Source organism: Acomys minous, assembly GCF_964271855.1.
Source record: "Acomys minous genome assembly, chromosome: 9".
In the NCBI taxonomy this organism is placed as follows: domain Eukaryota; kingdom Metazoa; phylum Chordata; class Mammalia; order Rodentia; family Muridae; genus Acomys; species Acomys minous.
Genome location: NC_140490.1, coordinates 39,816,641 through 39,833,275, shown reverse-complemented (window position 1 = coordinate 39,833,275; position 16,635 = coordinate 39,816,641). Strand labels below are relative to the sequence as shown.

The 16,635-nt window shown below is 44.9% G+C and overlaps 1 long non-coding RNA gene across 1 annotated transcript; it reads right to left on the bottom strand.

Moving 5' to 3' along the window:
* Positions 1-1,569: 1,569 nt before the first annotated feature.
* Positions 1,570-7,246, bottom strand: LOC311604786. The gene is made up of 2 exons (XR_014781678.1): positions 6,924-7,246; positions 1,570-6,754 (listed from the first exon to the last, which is right to left on the bottom strand). It is a non-coding gene; the product is annotated as an uncharacterized lncRNA (long non-coding RNA).
* Positions 7,247-16,635: the final 9,389 nt, after the last annotated feature.

Genomic DNA, 16,635 nt, shown 5'->3' with positions numbered 1-16,635 from the left:
TCAGGTTTATTAAATAAGCATGGGGAGAGAAGGAAAGGGGGAGAAGCACCCCAGAAAGAGACAGAGACAGAGGAAGGGGGAGAGAGAAAGGGAGTATGGGGTGAGAGAGAGGGAGGGGTGAGGTAGGTCTGTCCTTTGATATACTGGGCAGGGCCACGCCCCCATGACAGATAGGCAGTGAGTCACAGGTAGGCAGACTGAAGCAGAATTCTAACAAAGACAAAGCCCCACAAGGTTACATACTTCCCACCTTTGCCCAATCAGGGCCAAGCATAACCCTGACATACTTCCTGCCTATGTACCTTCTGCCTACATGTGATCAAGCACATCCTGTGCAGGTGGAGCCACCAGGCTTCTTTTGGGGGGTGGGGTAGGGGCTTCAAGATAAGGTTTCTGTGTAGCCTTGGCTGTCCTGGACTCACTTTGTAGACCAGCCTGGCCTTGAACTCATAGAGATCCACCTGCCTCTGCCTTCCAAGTGCTGGCATTAAAGGTGTGCGCCACCACTGCCCAGCTCAGCCAGGCTTCTTTACAGAATCAAAAATATGATGCTCATTACCCTCCACGAAGGATAGCCCCAACATTCCAGGAAGCTGTCTGTCCTTGGGCAAGTGGGGCTCATAGGTTGGAAGCATGTTTGTGTCATAGATTTATTTCTTAAGCACAGTAATTGAGATTGAAAACGTGACATTAGTCCTCACACCCAGCACCAACAAGAGTGGGAAATGAGTAGCTCTGCAGATGGGGTCCCCAAGCAAGGCCCGCCTCACATGGAGAGCAGCGGCTAGAGGGCATCTGGTGCAGTTAAGGTGGTTGGTTTAACATTGGGATGCCGACATGACGTAGAATGAACAGGCTGCATTCCAGACTAGAGAAGTAGTGTCCACAGTTGTGGCTCAAGGCTCAGGGAGTGCCTTCAGGGCTGCTGTGTGTGGTTGGGTGGACAGTGTCCTGACAACCCGAATGTAAGTTGAGAGATGTAGGCTGAGACAGTGCAAAGTTGCAGCTTCCAAAGTCTAATTTGGGCTCATTGTGATTCTAAATTGAGCCTGTCCTGGAACAGAGCCTCACACACAGCAGAGACACTAGTATGCCTGGCTGACAGCACAGAGCTGTGGAGGTGGAGAGGAGGCACTGCCTGTGAGCTCTAGATTTCTCATCTTGGAGTTCCATGGGAAATCATTTCCTTGGGAAATGATTTGTGCCTCTTGGGATTGGTGGACACAGATGTGACAGCAAACCCCCAGCTCTGCATTTACCTGGCATGTGGAAAAACCTGAGTAGGTGTGGGTCCTGCTTACCTGTACTGGAGTTGTGGAACCAGCAGAAGAAAGGTCAAGAAGATACTCTGTCCCACATTCCTCTATAGCTGCTGTCATCACCACTGTCATTGTGCTGGTAGGCACCCTGGCAGGTGCTGGTGTGGCCTCCCTCCCAATCCTGAAGAATGGAAGACTGTTGAACCCTGATGGGCCAGGGCTGGAGCAGATGACAGCCTGCCCCTGTGTCTTCCGCACCCACGTTATGCACTAGTGCTCAACTAATATCCCTGAATTGCTACTGAGGATGTAGGTAAAAATGTGCCGGGACATAGCATACCTGGCCAGTGTGAGTGTGAGCAATCACCACTTCTCTACCTGTATTCGGGTTCTCTAGAAAAACAAGCTATAGAATGAATAATATGGGTTTTATTGGAGTGGCATACAGGCTGTGGTCCAACAACGGCTGTCTCAGGACACATGGCTGGCTGGCTCAGCTGGCCTTCAGCCTATGTTGGAATTCCAAAGAAGTAGGTTCTAAGACCAGTGAAGGAATGCTGCAGCAGCAGGGTAGATGAACTTCCCCACAAGAGTGAGGGCAAACGGGCAAAAAGCGGATTCCTTCCTCCATGGCTATAGTGGGACTTTCGGACCATTCAGCTGTATAAATAATAACACAGAGGCCTTTTAATACGTTAAAGGCCTTGAGCCTTTTAGCTGGGCAGATTCCCAGCTACCATCTAGATGTGACCTGAGCAATGCTAGCACTGCAGCCCACCATGGGGTTAGCTCTACTTCTCTGCTCCTCCTGGTAACTTCGGTCCACTCACCTCCATAACCCACTGGTGAACCTCCCACCTTTACTTTCTTCTTCCAGAGTCCCGAAATTCCACCTTTCATGTCCTGCCCAGATATTGGCCATCAGCTCTTTTTTTTGGAGGTGGGGGGTTGAGACAGGGTTTTTCTGTAGCTTTTGCTGTCCTGGAACTCGCTCTGGCCATCAGCTCTTTATTATAGCCAATAGACAAGTGAAGAAGGACAAATATTTACAAAATATAAGATGGGTGATGGTCCATAGAAATAACAATACCAAGATCTGGCTCTAGGCTTTCTGTCAGCTTAGCAATCAACAATTGAATATACAGAGACACACCTTTACACAATGTACCCCAACACCTGTCTTTTATGTAGGCTACCACCAGAAGGTGTGGCCGAGATTTCGGGGGGGGGGTGGGTGGTGGGTGGGTTGTCTTCCCAGCTCAAATGATCCTGTCAAGAAAAATCTTGCTGGGTGGTGGTGATGAACACCTTTAAGCCTAGTATTCAGGAGGGAGGTGTATATCAGTTCCAGGACAGCCGTGACGACACAGAGACCCTATCCCATAAGACAACATCAAAAAGGATCCAGGTTGAACCGTAAGGCTGCGTTTCAGAAGCAATGAAGCCAGAGATGACATTGTAAAGTGGCATGGGGAAACCTGCTGGTTCTCCACTCAGGAACTGCCCATCCCTGGCCCTCACAGGATCAAATGTGCACTACAGTGCCTTTCTTGACTGAGGCTGAGGCAGGTGGATCTCTGAGAGTTCCAGGCCAGCCTGGTCTGCTTAGTAAGTTCAAGGACAACCACAGCTACATAGTGAGACCCTGTCTTAACCAGCCCCCTGTTTAAAATAATCAATTTCCTGTATATGTACATTTTTTATTCTTTGAAAATTTTGTGCATGCGTACAATGAAATACCATATACACTCCCACTTTCCCCTCCAACTCCCTCTGTATCCACAAACACTTCCCCCTCCTAACTTCGTGTCTTCTTTATCTCTTTTGTTAGTTCTTTTTAAAACTTGATTAACTCACCACATCCAATTAGTGCTGCTCATATGTGCACGTGGGGGTTGGGGGGCGTTCAATGGAGCATGGGAAACCTACCATTGTCCACGCCCTCAAGGAATGATTCTCTTCCCCAGCAGCTACCAACTACCATAAGCTGCTCAGTGTAAGGTGGGACCTGGAGATCATCGACCCTGTCTATGCGGAGGTTTTAACTGGCTTGATCTGACTGTAGGTCTTGTTCAGCTAACTACAGCTGCCGTGAGTTCACGCTAAGTGCAATGGCCATGCCATGGCCAGGAGAGGGCGTTTCACAGCACTCCTTGCCATTCTCCCGCTCTTGCAATCTTTCCACTGCCTGTTTCTCCGTGTTTCCTGAGCGTTAGCAGGGGTGGGGGAGGCTAGGGGTTATAAAAATGTCCCATTTAAGCCGGGCGTGGTGGCGCACGCCTTTAATCCCAGTACTCAGGAGGCAGAGGCAGGCAGATCGCTGTGAGTTCGAGGCCAGCCTGGTCTACAAAGTGAGTCCAGGACAGCCAAGGCTACACAGAGAAACCCTGTCTCAAAAAAAAACAAACAAACAACCCCCCCCAAAAAAAGTCCCATTTAAAGCTGAGCACTCAACCTGTTCTTCTCGGTGTTTTGACGAATCAGTTATGTGTCTCTGCACTGATTGCAGCATGCTGTAGAAAGAGGTTTCTCTGACCCAGGTTGGGAGTAGCCCAGGTCTATAGGTGTAATCATGACTATAAGGCAATATCACAATGTGGCCAATCTGCAAAATAACAACAGGTTTTGTTTGCTTGTTGGTTTTTGTCTTTTTGAGACAGGGTTTCTCTGTGCAGCCTTGGCTATCCTGGACTTGCTTTGTAAACCAGGTTGGCCACAAATTCACAAAGATCCACCTGCCCATGTCTCCACAAGTGCTAGCATTAAAGGTGTATGCCATCATACCTGAATTTAAATTTTTTTAAAAAGTATTTGTTCCTCAGTTTCTCTCTTACCTCAGCTGGCACTAAAATAATTGAGCCTCTGTTATATTTATTTAATAAGGTTCACAACACAATAACCGAGCAGTTATTGCTCTATTCTTAACCCTATAAGCTACTATGACTTCCTTTTTTTCAAAATCCCTGATATATGGGGCTGGAGGGATGGCTCAGAGGTTAGGAGTACTGGCTCCTCTTCCAAAGGTCCTGAGTACAATTCCCAGCAACCACATGGTGACTCACAACCATTTATAGTGAGATCTGGTACTGTCTTACGGTGTACAGGTGTACATGCAGGAAGAACACTTTATACCTAATAAATATTTTTTTCTTTTTTAAATCCCTGATATACTTGTTCTTTGTGGCTTTTCCTAATCCAGCTCCTCTTCTGATGTCTACTGGCATAAAGGTAACTTTATTCTCCTGACTCAATTGTCGTCTGGGAGGCTAAATGCCTCCTTCTGCTGGCCTAGGCCTAGTCCTGGAAGCTTCTAGCTTCTGTACAATCTAACCTAGGCCTAGAATGTTTTCAGCCTCTGAGACTTACTCCTTAATAAGCTCACCCTTACTTGTTCTTTCTGAGCTCCGGGCTGGCTGGTTCAACTCAGCTGCTCTGGCTCAAACACTTCTCCCAGCTGATTTATTTAATCTGGCTTTTCTTTTGGCCTGGAATTGTTCTGGTTGGCCTCAAACTAACTCAACAATCTGCTCTAATCTTCTGGCTTTTTCTCATTCTATGGCTCAGTCTGTCTTCACCTGAGTTTTCTCTCTGCAACCTGCCTCTTTATTATTGTCCTTGTAAAACTGCCTCTTAAGTAGCTTCCCTTTCCTCTCTCTTCTTGTGAGAGTTGGGCGTATCCTATTCTGTCAAATCATCTCTGGTTTGTCACCTTTTCTGTCACTCAATTAGACATCACTTTCTTTTTTTTTTTTTTAAGATTTATTTATTTTATGTATATGAGTACACTGTCTTTATGCACACCAGAAGAGAGCACCAGATCACATTACAGATGGTTATGAGCCAACATGTGGTTGCTGGGAATTGAACTCAGGACCTCTGGAAGAGCAGATAGTGATCTTAACCTCTGAGCCATCTCTCCAGCCCCTAGACATCACTTTCAAACATAGGTGCTTCCTTCTACAAACTAACTTTACCTTCTTTGGGAGTAAAGGCACGTATTACCATGCCTGAATCTAAGTTTTTCTTTATCTGATATTTGCTCTATACCAAGCTGGGTTTGAACTTGGATATGTTTGCCTGTCTCCTGTATTAAAGGCATGTTTGTATTTCAGCCAGATCACATAGACCTAGAAGGCCTTTGGATGTGTTATCTTGCCAGAATAGCCATGTTTTGAATTAACATTCCTCTACATAATCAGTCTTCACCCGTGGCTGAATCCCCTACTTGCTCTTCCAACTCCTCCCCTGGCTGGCAGGAAGTCCAGCCCCATTCTCTCCTCTGTTCAGCAATTGGCTGTAAAATGCTTTATTAGCCCCAGTGCATGCCTTTAATCCCAGCACTCAGGAGGCAGAGGCAGGTGGATCACTGTGAGTTTGAGGCCAGCCTGGTCTACAAAGTGAGTCTAGGACAGCCAAGGCTATTACACAGAAAAACCCTGTCTTGAAAAACAAAAAACAAAAAACAAAACAAAAAAACAACAACAAAAAAGAAAAACAAAAAACAAACAGACAGACAAACAAAACCCCCAAAAAGAAAAAGCTTTATTAGCATATGAGGAGACAACTGGGGAGCAGTGTTTACAAAAACATTGAGACAGAAGATTGTCAGAACAGTGATTGCAACCAGATATGGGGTACAGAAGTTAGCATGTGAATTACACAATAACCTTGTGTCTACAGGTTTTACCTTAGGGCTTATGATTTCACCAGGTATGGGTTTTGACTAAAGTTGGAAAGCAGGAATAAAATCCTCTCTTGTCTGGTGGAGAGATGGCTCAGTAGTTAAAAGTACTGGCAGTTAAGAGTACTGGCCCCTTTTCCAGAGGTCCCGAGTTCAATTCTCAGCCACCACATAGTTGTTCACAGCCATCTATACTAGGGTCTGATGCCCTCTTCTGGCATGCAGGCACACGTGCAGATAGAGCACTCATATACATAAAATAAGCAATAAATATTTAAAATCTCCTGTGATTCAGGCCTCAAATCCAATCAGGAAGTGGTTAGTTATTCCTTATCAGTCATGCCAGCATTGCACCTGTAGACACATCTTTTTAAAAATTTTACTTATTTATTTTATGTAAATGGGTGCACTATCTGCATGTACACCTGTATGCCAAAAAGAGGTCATTAGATCCCAGTATAGATGGTTGTGAGCCACCATGTGGTTGCTGGAATTGAACTCAGGACCTCTGGAAGAGCAGCCAGTGCTCTTACCCACCGAGCATCTCTACAGCCCCCGCAGACACGTCTAACCTGGCAGGCCAGTACTGTGGCATACAGGGTCCAGCACCCGCTCAGTAGCCTGCATAGCGCCTCTGGTACTGTGGACACTAGCCAGTGGGAAAGGAGCTTTGCGATGGATGTTGGAGTATGGTATGGTGCTTTGTATTTGATAATTGTTTGCCCCCCAAGATTCTTCGTAGTTTTAATTGAAAATCCTAAATCATTCTATTTTACCAATAAGGACTCGGGAGCTGGATGCTGTGGTGAAAAACCTGCTAGCTGGCCGGGCGTGGTGGCGCACGCCTTTAATCCCAGCACTTGGGAGGCAGAGGCAGGCGGATTGCTGTGAGTTCGAGGCCAACCTGGTCTACAAAGTGAGTCCAGGACAGTCAAGGCTACACAGAGAAACCCTGTCTCGAAAAACCAAAAAAAAAGAAAAACCTGCTAGCTCAGAGAGGCAGAGAAAGCCCCCAGCTGCCCTTCCTACTCAGCTCGTGTCCCGATGGAAAAGGTCCAAATTCTCAAGCTAAAAAACTCAAGGCCAGCCAGGCATGGTGGTGCATGCCTTTAATCCCAGCACTCGGGAGGCTGAGGCAGGTGGATCACTGTGAGTTCAAGGCCAGCCTGGTCTACAAAGTGAGTCCAGAATAGCCAAGGCTACACAGAGAAACTCTGTCTCGAAAAACCAAAAAAAAAAAAAAAACCCAAAAACCTCAAGGCCAAACGCTTGTCAGCTCAAAACCCAAAAAGCTGAAGGCCAAGGAGCTGAGTGTTGGCTCAGTTTATTAACAATTAAACTTTATTATACAACCCAACTAGCATATACAAGAAGGAAAAAAAGGTTAAAGGGACAGAAGATTAAAACCTCCTGGAATCCGTTCGGCAGGACGGGTCCTTAGGTGTCTCAGTCCCACGAGCTGGTCCGGTCCTTTCCTCTCTCTCCGCGCCTTCTTCTTCTTCCTCTCTACCTCTTGTTTTTCTCTCTCCCCCACCTTCCCAGTCATATGCAAAGGGCGGTCCCTTCTCCCTTCGAGGGTCAATTAGGAAAACAATAGCCACGGTGGGGTTCCTAGGTAGGCTTCCTGAATTCCAAGCCCAGGAAGGCTCCAAACAGTCTCTCACAAGGTATTCATGGTGTGCCCCAAGGATAAAGCCCGTCAAGACTGCTTCCACCTGAGACAAAGCTTAATCTTTCCCACACCTCACCCTTCTCTCTAAAAAATTAAGAACTATATACACATATATACATATATACATATACACATACTCATCAGGAATTAAGAACATAACAAAGTCCTTTTATACTTGTTAACCTAAGGGAAAGTATACCACTATCCTATTAAAGAGAGTCCTTTTCTTTCATGAGAAATTGTAATTATTAATCCACTAAAGCTTCTAGTAATACTGTGGCTATCTAGTCTTCAATCCCATCAGAGACCCAAGAAGGAAAATCTATCTAATAAAGGAAGTGCTGGCAGGCAACTTCCAAGTTGCAGAGTACAGAGAGAGCAGACTGCCTGGATAGTCACCGAATTCTCTCCTTCATTGGGGCAATCAGTCTTCAGCCTTTCGGCCCAAAACATCCAACGAACTGCTTTTGTTGGCAGGCAACTTCCAAGTTGCAGAGTACAGAGAGAGCAGACTGCCTGGATAGTCACCGAATTCTCTCCTTCATTGGGGCAATCAGTCTTTTGTCTTTTGGCCCAAAACATTTAACGAACTGCTTTTTGAAGCAGGAAATCTGACGGTTTGGTCCATCTATTTTCTTTAAAGCTGGACAGTCATCTTTCCAGCATCATTGTTGATCGTTGTAGACAGTTAGCCTGTTATCAGCCGTAGAGATAAGAGCAGTAGCAGAGCAGTTTTTTTGTCTAGTGACCATTTTGTCACCAGCGTCTCTTGAAGCCCCCATCTTCAATGATGCAAATGGAGAGGCGGCCAGGAGCGGATGTCTCTCTCTGTCAGGAAAGTCTTCATCATTAAATGTCATATTTTGTGGATCTCTGAAGAGTTTGAAGAGCAAATCTATCTATTTTTACAGTTATCAATCTATTCCTTTGAAGACATAGACAAGCTATTAAACAAACCTGCTCTATAACAAAGTGAGTATCTAATAGGATTTCTACGTAACTAAATACCAACTTTTATCCCCGATGATTTTAAACAGTTTTTTATAAGACATTAGTGGTACAAATAATACATCAAATAAACATTGAACAAAAAGAATGTAAATTTCTAACATACAATATACAATATTTTGTCAACATATAACATACAATACATAAGGCAAAAATGAATGGAATATACAATTTAAGTTCATATCAATGTGAAGCAAAAGTTGAAGTCTTAAATTTCCGTCAATCAAAAGTCTTAAATTTCCATCACTCTACAATACCAATGTAGAATTTTTTAAGTTAGTAGATTCAATAATCTACCTTTTATTTTACAATCCTGTATCCTCCCTTCCTTCCCCCCTTTTTTTTAATATTAAAAGGGATAGAAAGTAAGAGAGAAAGAAAGATAGAAGAAAGAAATCCCCAAATGAACTTTTATTAATTGTAAATAACCCCGTTAGGCAAAGATGAGCATTGGTAACCCACCAAAAACACACATCCCACCTACCGGGAATGGGGGCGTCGTGTTCTCAAAATTACTTGATGCTGTTTAAGAGAAAAATATTTTTTGGGTACCCAAGAAAAATAATATATTGGCCAAGCGCTGGAAAAGCTAGCTGTTTTTTGTCCAGTCCTTTTGGGATCGATCCTTTCGGCTAGCCGATTTATTGTTAATATGCATGCAATTTCTGGAAGAAGTAGTAGTGCCAGAGGCAGAAGTTCGATCTTCATAATTGTCCTGTTTTTTGCTCTGAAAGTAAGCAGACTTTATAAATCATTAGTACAGGTATGTTAGTACATATATAATTTTCAAGGGAACATCATTTGAGGCATTTTGCTCGAGGTGCCAGAGGCATGCTTTTGGGGTTAAATCACCCATGTTGCCTGCTGTCTTCAGCATTGTCCTGCTTTTTGTAAATACAGGGCTCTACCTGCATATACACCAATAGGACAGAAGAGGGCATTAGTTCTCCAAGCTGTAAGGAACAATGTCAAGCTGTTAAGAACCAGGTAGCTCTTAAGATTCACTTGTTATATGGTCAGATCTAATCTTTATAAGTTTAGTTGGTAGCCATATATTTTCACTCCCTGTGGAAACATACGCATACCCACGACCCCATCTCAAAACTACTGCAGGTTTCCATTTCATACTTTCCAAGTCCTTGAAGAATATTGGTTGCCCCAATTCTTTAGTTTTTTCTATTATCCAATGTCTCTCCGCAGCTGACGTCCCTTCATCATTCACATTAAGAAAATTTAGAGTCAACTGAAAGACCCTCCTCACGGAGTGTCCTTCGTCAGGGAGACCCTCCCCAAGAACCAGCGAAACCAAAAGTCCGGTTGCAAACGCAAGAGGCTTTATTGATTACACGGGTACCCGGGCGACACAGTCTATCGGATGACTGGCGCGCCGAGTGAAGGGGAGGAGACCCTTTTATAGGGTGGGAAGCAGGAAGCGGGGGTTACAGAAGCGAGAAGCATAGTTACAGGGTCTTGATTGGCTAACTTAATGTGGCTAGATTTAGCTCTGGTTAGGGCTTTGGAATCAGGAAATGGTTAGGCTAGCCTATTCACTGACCATACATCTTGTTTTTCCAATAACTTGGCCCCAGGGCAGTTTCCCAGAACCGCTTGTGTAGACCTTGTGAAATGGTGGGTGACCATGAACCTTGTGGCGTCTGCGAGCCTTGTGACATGGTGGTATTTTTCCAGTCTGACTGAGCCTTTCAGGTGACCTCCCTTAACCATTGTACAAGCCTTACAAAATAGAATCATTTACAAAATAGCAAGCCTTGACTAAACAACATTTAGAAATGGGGTCTTTCATTCCCCTCTTTTTCTATGAACTAGAATGGAATCTTTCATTCTATTTCAGTTTTCATTTCCTGCTTTAGGCGATGGTATTGTTGGGTGAGGACCATCGCCTGGATTATGGATAACCTATCTTTCATGAATTAGACTAATCTGTTGAGGATGCAGGGTCCAAATAGGAGAATCAAGAGTATAATAATGATTGGTCCCAGCAGGGAGGAGATTAGGGTGGTAAACCAGGGGGACCCATTAAACCATCTCTCGTACCATGACTGGCCTGACTCAAAGAGACGCTGTCTCTGCTTTAGTCTCTCTCTTAATTTGCTCATACTATCTCTGACTAGCCCAGTATGATCCGCATAGAAACAACATTCCTCTTTCAGAGCTGCACAGAGTCCACCTTCTTGAAGGAACAGAATGTCCAGTCCTCTCCTGTTCTGGAGGACCACCTCAGAGAGTGAGGTTAATGATTTTTCTAGGGCCGATATAGATTCTTCTAATGTCACAAGATCGGTGTGCATGGCCTGCTGGAGCTGTCTGAACTGGTATGTTTCAGCTAGGGCGGTGGCTCCTGTTCCTATTCCTGCAGCTATTCCTCCCACGGTGAGACCGCCTAACAACAAGGCTAGGGTGAGGGAGACAGGTTCTCTGGGATGTCTGGTCATTCCTTTATAATGAGAGTATATATAACTAGGGTGATGGTAGGTAACCCTGGGCCAGACTTCGACCAGAACACAGAAGTCACTGGTTTGGGTAAGCACTGTGGCTGACACACAGGGGGTTAGTCCCGAGTTGCAGGCCCATTGAGTCCCAGTAGGCCCGGTGAGCCAATATTTGCCGGGATAGATCGTGAGGGTTTTGTTGCATAGGGCCTGATGGGAGTGGGGCACTTTTTTTAAGCAGAGCCCTTTTCCCGGAGAGTGCTGCCAAGCAAGCGGCTTTATCAGCCATCCTGTTTCCCTCTGCCTCCAGGGAAGTTCCTTTCTGGTGCCCGGGGCAGTGTATGATGCTGAGTTCACGGGGCAAGTGTAGGGCTTTTAGCAGGGCCAGTATCTCAGTCTTATTTTTAATTTCTTTGCCCTCCGAGGTCAGTAGGCCCCTCCTCCGGTAAATTTTTCCATGGATATGGGCTGTGGCAAAGGCATACCTGCTGTCGGTGTATACGTTGAGGCGTTTACCGCTGGCCAGCTACAGTGCTTTGGTCAGAGCTATCAGCTCGGCACGCTGGGCTGATGTCCCCGGGGGGAGAGGGCTGGACCAAATTTCATCCTTGGTGGTTGTTACGGCGGCTCCTGCTCGCCGTTCTCCATTTTCCAGGAAACTGCTGCCGTCCGTAAACCAGGTGCAGTCAGCATTCCGGAGGGGCTGGTCGGTTAGATCAGGGCGGGTCCCGTGAGTCTCAGCCAGTATTCTCCTGCGTATTGAAGTCCCATTTAGGGCGTTCTAAGGGAAAAGCGCTATTAATCTCGTTGAGCAGCTGGGTTGGCTGCCCGTTCTCTCCTGGGACATTTTTCCGTGTCTCTTGAATGACTCGCTGGTATTTTTCGGTGGTCAGGAGCGTCTGCAGGAGTTGCTGGCAGTCGTCCCAGGTAGGCTGGTGAGTCACTAAAATAGACTCGATCAAGGAAGTAAGTCTAGTGGGATCCTTAGAAAAAGGAGGGTTATTATTTTTCCAGTTGTAGAGGTCTGAGGCAGAGAAAGGCCAATATTGAATTTGTCCTCCATTGCCTGCTCGCAAGGGAAAAGCCTGGGAGGTGGCGTCCGGGGTTTGTTCCCGGCGGTTCCGCAAGCGGCCCGCCACAGGGGAGGAAGCTGCTGCTTGGGATTGGGGAGGTGCCTCCGGAGCGGCGGGAGGTGCAGCACCCGCCGGGGGCTGAGGGCCCTGGTAAGGTGGAGGGAGTGGTTAGGTGGTGAGGAAAGGAAAGGCTTAACCCAAGGGGGTGGGTCGCGGACCAGAGTCTCCCAAGTAATGATGTATGGGACTTGGTCAGGGTGGCCATGAGGGCCTGGGTCCATCACCTTTGCCTTAACCTGTAAAATGAGAGTCAGGTTAAAAGAGCCCTCCGGTGGCCAGTTAACATTGAAGGTTGGCCATTCGGAGGCACAGAACGTTTGCCATCGGTCCTTACGGACCTCCACAGATTGGTTGTGTGCGATGGTCCGGACTTCCCTGAAATGTTTAAGGGTTAAGGTCAGCGGGGTGGTAACTGTCTGGCCCATGTCTGCAGAGAAAGGGAGTGTACACAGAGTGACAAGAAAGATTAACAACAAACCAAAAGAGATAGATCGCGCTGCGCGGTGCCGGCACCAAAATGAAAGTAAACCAATTGGAGACTGCGTTGGGGTTCCGGTTTCCCCGTCTCCCAGACGAGGAGCGTATCCGTTGACCAGGGGCGAAGCCCCAACCAAGCCGAGTCGGATCGTCCTCTCAGATGGGTCCTAAGGACCCCGGATACCCCCGTGGGACGTCTCCCAGGGGTGTGGAGGAGAAGTCCGAGTTCGTCAACTCCTTCTAGCCTCCACCAGATACTAATGACCCAATTGAGTCTCAGAGTAGCACAGAGATGGAGGACAACCAGGAGACAAACAAGACACACAATACCCACAATGCCAGCAGCAGAGAACTTACCTCCCGATTTTGGGTCGGTGGTCCCTGGGCGGGGGTCTCAATCCCGGACGAGCCCCCAAATGAAAGACCCTCCTCACGGAGTGTCCTTCGTCAGGGAGACCCTCCCCAAGAACCAGCGAAACCAAAAGTCCGGTTGCAAACGCAAGAGGCTTTATTGATTACACGGGTACCCGGGCGACACAGTCTATCGGATGACTGGCGCGCCGAGTGAAGGGGAGGAGACCCTTTTATAGGGTGGGAAGCAGGAAGCGGGGGTTACAGAAGCGAGAAGCATAGTTACAGGGTCTTGATTGGCTAACTTAATGTGGCTAGATTTAGCTCTGGTTAGGGCTTTGGAATCAGGAAATGGTTAGGCTAGCCTATTCACTGACCATACATCTTGTTTTTCCAATAACTTGGCCCCAGGGCAGTTTCCCAGAACCGCTTGTGTAGACCTTGTGAAATGGTGGGTGACCATGAACCTTGTGGCGTCTGCGAGCCTTGTGACATGGTGGTATTTTTCCAGTCTGACTGAGCCTTTCAGGTGACCTCCCTTAACCATTGTACAAGCCTTACAAAATAGAATCATTTACAAAATAGCAAGCCTTGACTAAACAACATTTAGAAATGGGGTCTTTCACAACAAAGCATTATTTAATCGATCCCTGGGTGTCTTTACCCTTCCCTTTTGTTTAATAAGCATTTCTTTTAAGGTACGATTAGCTCTTTCCACAACTGCTTGTCCTGTGGGATTGTGAGGTATACCAGTAACATGTTTTATATTATAATACATAAAAAAGTTTTTCATCTTAAGGGACACATATGCAGGAGCATTGTCAGTCTTAATTTGTGCAGGTATTCCCATAAATGCCATTATTTCTAGTAAATGAGTAATCACACAGTCAGCCCTTTCAGAACTTAAGGCAGTTGCCCATTGAAAACCTGAATAGGTATCAATGGTATGATGCACATATCTCATTTTTCCAAATTCTGTAAAATGAAACACGTCCATCTGCCAAATTTTATTCCTTTTGTTACTTCTAGGGTTAATTCCAGCAGGTAATGGTAGTTGACTATATAAGGAACATGTAGGACATTTATTAATTATTTCTCTAGCTTGTTGTCAAGTGATAGAAAATCTTTTCTTCAACCCCTTACCATTGACATGATGTTTTTCGTGAAATTTGGAGGCTTCGAATACATTACTTATCAATAATTTGTCGATCTCTTCATTTCCTTGTGCCAATGGACCTGGTAAACCTGTATGGGATCGAATATGAGTAATATACAAGGGATAATTTCTGCTTCTGATGACCTGTTGCAGCTCTATAAATAAAGTAGTCAATTCTGTGTTATCAGGAGTAAATTCAGCAGTTTCTATATGCAAAACAACCTTTTCAGCATATTGAGAGTCAGTAATTATATTAAGGGGTTCAGGAAAATCTAACAAAACCATAAGGATAGCATATAATTCTGATTTTTGAACTGATGTAAAGGGGCTTTTAATCACGTTGGTCATTTTCTCAGACTTATAACCAGCCATACCTGATTTATTTGCATCAGTGAAAAAGGTGGGTGCCCCTGAGATTGGTGACCTCTTTACAATACTTGGAAGGATCCAATTAGTTCTTTTTATAAACTGTATACGTTTGCTTTTTGGGTATCTATTGTTAATGTCTCCCAAATAATTACTACAAGCTTTTTGCCAATCTTCATTAATTACCCATAGTGACATAATCTCAGAATCAGTAAGAGGCACTACAATTTCCGCCGGGTCCATCCCTGACAGTTGACGTAACCTTATTCTTCCCTTTGTAATCAATTCAGAAATTTTCTCTATATATGTTTTCAATTTTTTGCTTTGTTTATTTGGCAGGAATATCCATTCTATAATCCGGTCTTCCCTTTGCATGAGAAGCCCAGTAGGAGAATGTTTTGAAGGCAAAATAACCAAAATGCAACCAAGTTCAGGATCAATTCTATCCACATATGCCTTTTGAAGTTTTTGTTCCACCAGAATTAACTCCTTTTCTGCTTCAGCAGTTAAACACCTAGGACTGTTTAAATCCGAATCCCCTTGTAAAATCTGAAACAAGTTACTTAACTCATAGGTAGCTAACCCGATTGTAGGCCTTAACCAGGTAATATCGCCCAATAATCTCTGAAAGTCATTAAGAGTTTGTAATTGATCTCTACGGATCTGTACCTTTTGTGGTCGAATTTTTTGTTCAGTTATTTTATAGCCTAAATAGGTAATTGAATCTCCTCTTTGTATTTTTTCCACCGCAATCTGTAATCCCCAGCAAGGCAGAATTCTTTGTGCTTCCTGAAACATTTTTTCTACAATACTAGGATCAGAATCAGCTAGCAGAATATCATCCATGTAATGATATATGATAGATTGAGGAAACAGCTTACGAAGTATTTCTAAAGGTTGTTGTACAAAATACTGGCATAAAGTTGGGCTATTTAACATTCCCTGTGGAAGTACCTTCCAATGATATCTCTTTATTGGAGAATTACTGTTCAGAGTAGGTACTGAGAAAGCAAACCTTTCCCTGTCCTTCTCGTGTAGAGGTATGGTAAAAAAACAATCTTTTAAATCAATTGTAATTATATGCCAAGACCGAGGTAATAAGGAAGGCAAAGGAATTCCAGGTTGAAGCGAACCCATGGGTTGAATCACCTTGTTTATGGCCCTCAAATCTGTTATCATTCTCCAACCACCTGATTTCTTTTTTACCACAAACATAGGGGAATTTCAGGGACTGGAAGATTTTTCGATGTGTTGAGCCTCCAGTTGTTTTTGCACTAAACCGTGAAGCGCCTGTAACTTTTTTTTTGTTAAGGGCCACTGCTCTTGCCATACAGGTCTGTTTGAAATCCATTTTAGGGGCAAGGCGGTTGGTATCTCAGCAGTGGCCCCTCTTATAAATTTTGACACTCTAAACCTGAAGAATTTTGAGGTTGAACAATGGGCATAGCTGGTGGTCGCCTCTGATCACTTACATTAATCTCTTTCCTAGAAGCGCATACCAATTTACCCATTGTTTTAACCTTTTTTATCTCAGTATTTGCAGGAATAGTAATCTGAGTACCCCATTGTTGTAAAAGGTCTCTTCCCCATAGATTTATAGGAATGTTAGCCACATAGGGTTTCAGCCTCCCTATCTGCCCATCTGGTCCCACACACTCAAGCCACTGTACACTTTGTTTTATTTGAGATAACTTGTCAATTCCTACAATTTTTGTATAAACCTTCTTAAGTGGCCAAGTTTGGTTCCAAGACTTCTGGCAAATGATGGAGACGTCAGCTCCACTGTCTACCAAGCCTTCTATTTTAATACCATTCAATTGTATAATTAACTTAGGTCTCTGATCATTAATTACTGTTTGCCAGAACACACGGGTCCCTGTGCTCCCGAACGCACCAGTCCTTTTCACTGGAGCGGCTTTGCCCTTAATGTAAGGAAACAGTAGGAGTTGAGCAATCCTATCCCCGGCATCAATTTTTATCTCCTTTTTTACACATACCAAGATTTTTATTTCCCCTTTAGAATCTCCATCTATAATACCAGGATGCACAATAAAACCTTGAGACGTCAGCCCGCTTCTTCCC